We start from the raw sequence: 7,364 nt of genomic DNA, 5'->3' as shown, positions 1-7,364 counted from the left end.
CAAGTGAGTTAGAGTGACTTTTACAAGCAGATCAGATTGGGGCCGAGGTCTTCTGGCTGTTAGGGGAACACCACTTTGGCCACTGATTCAAAGAATGTTCTGTTGAGAGCATTTGCTAAGGGGGTTCTGATGATGGCAACTTGCTGATGTCAGTGAACTCCAGGGACATGAACTCACTGAATCACTGCTTTCATTGGAAAAGTATCTTTTGGCCATAACAATTCTCTGCTGACTAACTTTATGTCAACTTGGCACCAGCTGAAGTTATCTGAGAGGAGGGAACCTCAATGGAGAAAATGCCTCCACAAGATCATGCTGTTGGTACACCTATAGGACATTTTCTTAATTAGATTGATGGATGTGGGCCCAGCCCATTGTGGGTGGGGCCGTCACTTGCCTGGTGGTCCTAGGTTCTATGAGAAATTAGGTTGAGCAAGCCATAAGGAGCAAGCCAGTAAGCAGCATTCCTCAGTGGCCTCTGCATCAGCTCCTGTCTCCAGATGTCTATACTGTTTGAGTTCCTGTCCAGATTCCTTCCATGATGAGCTGTGATGTGGAAGTATAAGTCAAATAAAGTTTCCTTCCAAAGTTACTTAGGTTATGATATTGCAGCAATAGAAGCTCTATATAACAAATTTCAATTAAAAATTCATTTAACATATCCAACTATTAAATCTATTAGGATGTATGTTGGCACATGATAGCAAGTAGGACTCTAAATGTTAATTTCTATGATAAGGGTTTGTTATCCCTAAGCACCAAGGAAGTACAAATCAACCACAGTGACATTCTGCCTCATACCCCATACCTGTGAGCACAGATATCAAAAACAGAGCAGAGAGATCAGGCCCTGCTGACAGCATACAGTAAAGGCATCATTCTGTGTCTCTGCCTTCCCTCTGGGGGTTAGGAATGCCACCAATGTGCCACTTGGGGAAGGCAAAACTCAGGGATATTAGGCTGTGTTTCTTCCTAGCCCCTGGGGTGCTGAGCCACATTGCTCAGGGAAGGCTGAAACACAGTCACAGATAGGGAGCACAGCCTGTGTTTCTCTGGCTGAAAACAGCAGGGTTGGGGGGAGGGGGAGTCCTGTGCACCCAGAAGCTCCTGGGAACCATGATGAGTTGAAAATGTTGGTCCCAATCCTCCTGTGTACGCAGACACCACTGGGAACCTCAAGTAGTTGGGAACAGGAGCCAGTAGCCCTAGTTGAACCCAGTGTGGGGAATTAAGCTTAGCTTAAGGTGAGTGCCAGGACTATGGAGGGGCTAGAAGAGGGGTCCTCTACAGGAGACTTAACAACAGCTCTGTGTGTCTAAGCCTTACCCCCTGCCATCCCCATCCCACCACAGCCCACTGTCCCTCACGCCCTTCAGGTCCTTGATGAAGAAGACAATCTTTGCTTGTCTAAACTGTTTTATTCAGGGCAGATGAAAATGCACATGTCTTACTCTGGGTGAACCAGAGATTGAATATCTTTCACAGAATTGGAGGGAAGCTCATTGGCTAATCACTTAGAGCCTAGTTAGATACCCCATCACAATAGAAAACTCTATGCAATATCACTGGTTGTTATGGTCCTCTGGTGACACAGTCAACTGCCTCACAAAGGATAGCTATGTGCACTCCAGGCAAGAATGTAAATTGGTGGAGCCACAGGCAAAACAACATGGAAGTTCCTCAAAAGAAATATAAAAATGAGGTAGCTTCCTCATGAGGTGTTTGAGATAATTGTCTCATATTGGCCTGTAGGCAAGTCTGTGGGGCATTTTCTTGATTAAGGATTGATGTGGTAGGGCTAAGCCCACTGCAAGAAGTGGATTGCCTTGGCAGGTGGTCCTGTGGTATAAGAAAGCAGGCTGAAGAAGCCATGAGGAGCAAGCTTGTAAGCAGGGCTCCACCATGGCGTCCTGCACTGACTTCAGTTCATGATGGTCTATAACTGTAAGCTGGGAGAAATTCTTTACTGCCTGTGGTAGTCACTGTTCTATTGCTGTGATGAAATACTATAAACAAGGTAACATACAATGAAGCTTTTATCTGAGGGCTTGCTTAGAGTTTCATAGAGTCCATGGTCATCATGTTTGGAAGTATGGCCCCCAGACAGGCAGGCCTAGTGCTAGAGCAACAGCTAAGAGCTTACTAACATCCTGATCTGGAGGGAGAAAGAGATTGACACTGATTCTGACTTGGTCTTTTGAAATGGGCTGAGAAAGAACTTACGGAAACAACACTGTTCACAAGAGTAAAAACCAATAGAAAATACCTTCGTGTTACTCTAACTAAGGAAGTAAAAGATCTGTATGATATGAACTTCAAGTCTCTGAAGAAAGATATTAAAGAAGATCTCAGAAGATGGAAAGGTCTTCTATGCTCATGGATTAGCAGGATCAATATAGTAAAAATGGCTATCTTGTCAAATGCAATCTACAGATTCAATGCAATCTTCATCAAAATTCCAACTCAATTCTTCAATGAATTAGAAAGGGCAATCTGCAAATTCATCTGGAATTACAAAAAACCTAGGATAGCAAAAACTGTTCTCCAGGATAAAAGAACCTCTGGTGGAAATACATACAAAAGTTGACCAGATTTGGTACAAGCTTGTAATTCCAGCCCTCAGAAGGTTTTTTTTTTTAAATTGTTGTTGGTAGCCTGACCTAAAGCTGTACTACAGAGCAATTGTGATCCAAAATTGCATGGTCTTGGTATAACGATAGACAAGTAGACCAATGGAATAGAATTGAATACACAGAAATGAACCCACACACCTATGGTCATTTGATCCTTGACAAGGGAGCTAAAACCATCCAGTGGAGAAAAGGCAGCATTTTCAAAAAATGGTGCTGGCACTACTGGCGGGTAACATGTAGAAGAATGGGAATTGATCCATTCCTATCTCCTTGTACTAAGGTCATATCTAAGTGGATCAAGGAATTCCACATAAAACCAGAGACCATGAAAATTATAGAGGAGAAAGTTGGGAAAAGCGTAGAACATATAGGCATAGGTGGAAAGTTCCTGAATAGAACAGGAATGGTTTGTGCTGTAAGATTGAGAATTGACAAATGGGACCTCATGAAACTGCAAAGCTTCTGTAATGCAAAAGACACAGTCAATAAGACAAAAAGACCACCAACAGATTGGGAAAGGATCTTTACTTATCCTAAATCAGATAGGGGACTAATAACCAATATGTATAAAGAATACAAGAAGGTGGACTCCAGAAAATACAATAACCCCATAAAAAAGTGTGGCTCAGAGCTAAACCAAAAATTGTCACCTGAGGAATACCGAATGTCAGAGAAGCACTTGAAAAATGTTCAGCATCCTTAATCATCAGGGAAATGCAAATCAAAACAACCCTGAGATTCCACTACACACCAGTCAGAATGGCTAAGATCAAAAATTCTGGTGACAGCAGATGCTAGCAAGGATGTGGAGAAAGGAGAACACTCCTCTATTGTTGGTGTGATTGCAAGCTTTTACAACCACTCTGGAAATCAGTCTGGCAGTTCCTCAGAAAATTGGACATAGTACTCCTGGAGGATCCCAGAATACCTCTCCTGGGCATATATCCAGAAGATGTTCCAACTGGTAAGAAGGACACATGCTCTACTATGTTCATAGCAGCCTTATTTATAATCGCCAGAAGCTCGAAAGAATCCAGATGCCCCTCAACAGAGGAATGGATACAGAAAATGTGGTACATTTACCCAATGGAGTACTACTCAGCTATTAAAAAGAATGAATTTATGAAATTCCTAGGCAAACAGATGGAACTGGAGGACATCATACTGAGTGAGGTAACCCAATCACAAAAGAATTCACATGATATGTACCCACTAATAAGTGGATATTAGCCCAGAAATTTAGAAAACCCCAGGTATGAGATACAATATGCAAAACACAAGAAACTCAAGAATAACTAAGACCAAAGTGTGGACACTTTGCACCTTTTTATAATTGGGAACAAAACACCCATGGAAGGAGTTACAGAGACAAAATTTGGAGCTGAGAAGAAAGGATGTACCATCTAGAAACTGCCATAGAAGTGGCTGCTCACAGTCAGCTATTGGATGGATCACAGGGCCCCCAATGGAGGAGCTAGAGAAAGTACCCAAGGAGCTAAAGGGATCTGAAACCCTCTAGGTGGAACAACAATATGAACTAACCAGTACCCTCTCCCCCTTCACCCCTCTTCCGGAGATCATGTCTCTATCTGCATATGTATCAGAAGATACCCTAGTTGGCCATCAGTGGAAAGAGAGGCCCCTTGTTCTTGCAAACTTTATATGCCTCAGTACAGAGGAACACGAGGGCCAAAAAGTGGGAGTGGGTGAGTAGGGGAGTGGTAGGGGGAGGATATGGAGGACTTTTGGGATAGCATTGGAAATGTAAATGAAGAAAATCACAAATAAAAAAAGGGAAAAAAAGAGAACTTCATTTCTCTGAAGAAAGAAATTGCAGAAGATCATAGAAGATGGACAAGATCCCCTGAGCTATCTGGGGAAAGGAAGCAGCATGCAGTGTCACACAGCTCTCTCTGAGGCAACTGCTAGAACTTGAATAGGGATGTTTTTGGTTTGTTTGTTTGTTTGTGTGTTTGTTTATTATAAAATCACACAAAAATTAGCCAGACTTGGTACATGCCTGTGATTCCAGCACTCAGAAGTTTTTTTTTTAAAAAAAATATTGTTGTTTGTATTTCTGTTGTTTCTATTGGTTTTGTTTTGAACTCTCCCAGCTATTTGCACTGGACCCAGAAAATTAAGCCCATGCTCTGTACAGTCCTATCATTCACGTTAATCAGTGATTTTATTCTTAGCAACCACTCCTCAGATGATCTCATTACTCACTTTCAAATAAGGAAAACAGTCATACAGACATTAGTTAACTTGCATGGTCTCATGTAACCAACTCATCATGACTGTTGAGTGGCATCACAATCTTTGGAATACCCTAGCTTCTACTTTTGAGATGGCAGGCCTCTGTGGAAGATTCCATTAGCTGGCAGAGGACCTGGAATGGCTGGCGATTGAAGGCCAAGGCTGCCCCTCCAGTGTCTCTGAAGCTTGAGACAGAGATCAGCCAACAACACAGGAACACTTGGCCACAGCTAGTTCAGGACTCTATTTTGGATGAGCCCTCAGACCTGGATGAACACAGGTCTCCAGAGACCTGGTGAAGGTGAGCACAAACACTTAGACTCAACGAGAATGATGGATCTTTGGAATGCAAGTCTTTCTTTTTTATTTATCTTTGCTTTGTGTAGCCTCCCATCCCTGAGCCTTAATGGTTCAACTGTTTACACCTGGATGGAGCTTGCAGGCTCAATTGTTCTGCCATGCCCACTGCTGTAAGCTGCTGCTTTGCTGTTCAGAGCCATACAAGTGGTCACCCTGCTACTGGACTCCAAGATTATTTGGCAGGAATCCGGCCTTTCCTTCCTTCATAACTGAGTGCTGGAAAAGTAAAAATTGAACCTTTAGCAGAGACCTTTGTCTTGGTTCCTTCCTTATCTCTTGCAGCCCAGCCCCTCTTCTCTTCCAGGTTTCCAAAATGCCTTTCCAGGCTAGAACCCAGGCTGTGATCTGCTGGCAGGACCCAACATTTGGCGAACTAACGAGGGACTGAGAAAAGGCAAAGGATTTTTGGAAGAGGCACTGCTGGTTTGGAGCTCCATAGAAGAAGAAAATAATTAAAGGATAAAGGAAATTCATACTGGAGAAGGTCGGTATAGGCTAAGCTGAAACATCGTTAAACCCGAGAGCTAATTCACTTAGGTTCAGCAGTGAAGCTTAACAGGAGCTGGGTACTGTAACAGGCGGTAGGCCGTGGCTCACAGAAGCTACATTTTTAGGCGTGAGAAAAGAAAGGGTTTATTAAAAGGGAATTAATAATTAGGCAGATTGCATCATGAGGGAGGAAATTGTCCCAAAAAGCAGAGAGAAATTTCAGGAGTGCCATGCTTTCTTATCTCTGGGCCTTATAGCAGAAGTAGTACTGTGTCCCCTTTTGTGTCTTGTCTAATGTCTGGTGCACCAATCTGTTCTCGTGTTCAATTCATGTATGTTCGTGTCCAGTCAGTATGAATGAATGTTCTATGTTTTATGTTGGATAATAAAGATGGTAAAAGAAACTTTATCTTCAAAGCCGAGAGCTGCCACGTGCTTCAGCCAGGAATCAGACACGTGGCAGGAGGGCCCCTGCTGGAAAAACTGTTCGTTTTAGGAAAAAAGGGCAAGTGCACAGCTTCTTAGTTTTGGAGTAAAAAAGCTGATAAATGGTTCGTGATTAATGTGTTTGACAAATGGTAAAGTGCCTTTTATTCTATGATTGTAGCTACAAAACTTAATATTCTCTGATTGGTCTAAATGTAACTGCTTCATTTGGTTCCTTTTTATTGGTAATGTGCTCTGAGTGTTTTCACAATCAGCTCATAAGTTGTTGGTTAAGATTAATAATTGTTACATTGTTACAGATGGTTAGTGTTAAATTTGATAACTCAAGTTTAGAGTCCTTCTGACAGGTGGCATAAGGCAGGCCAAGAGGCTGGGTCTCTAAAGATATTTCTAGTTTAGATAATAATTAATGTGGTTCCTATCCTAAATAGTAAAATTTAAGATAAGATTTAAAGCAATGCCTCTTTATTAAAGCATTAAAGCTTGCTTTAATAGGTATTCATAGGTATCAATTGGCAGCCAAACTTTGTAATATGATAGTAATGCTCCTATATTGATTTTAAAGATGATAAATTGTTTTAAACTTGGGTTTTGCTTTCCCGAGGTTGTAGGTATTATCCTAATCTTGCACAAGAAACTTAAAAATTATGGTTAAAACTGCCATTGTTCCATTGACTGCAGCTTGCAGTTTGATTACAAATTTAAGATTTTCTACTCACCCATATATTGTTAATTAAGATAATTACAAGAGTAATCATCTTATGAGAGTGCTCACACAGCTCACTTCATACAAAACTGTGACAGAGTTATCTAGTTATGTTTGTCTTTCTGCATATATCAGACCCTCAAACAATCAGTTTGGCTATAGTTGCTGCCTGGCAGGAAACTGCAGTATGGGCAATTTTTCCACAACACTAAAGTTGTGAAAAACGTTTTAACTGTAAGTCATCTTATGATAGAGTATCAAAAATTAGAGGCGAAGACCGTTATATTGTTTCTCTAGAATCTGTCCTTATTACAGGAGGGCCAGGATGCTCAGATTAAAAAATATTTTATATTTGAGTCAATGCAGGGCTCTGGGCAGCCCCAGAGCGGCTTGTGGCCTTCTTGTGTTTTGCAAACAGTGCCTGAGAAAGTTTTTCCCTGTGTTCAAGAAAATTTCTTTTTAACAGTGTTGCA

The sequence above is a fragment of the Mus musculus genome, chromosome 14, assembly GCF_000001635.26.
Source record: "Mus musculus strain C57BL/6J chromosome 14, GRCm38.p6 C57BL/6J".
Lineage (NCBI taxonomy): Eukaryota > Metazoa > Chordata > Mammalia > Rodentia > Muridae > Mus > Mus musculus.
This window is presented reverse-complemented; position numbering follows the sequence as displayed.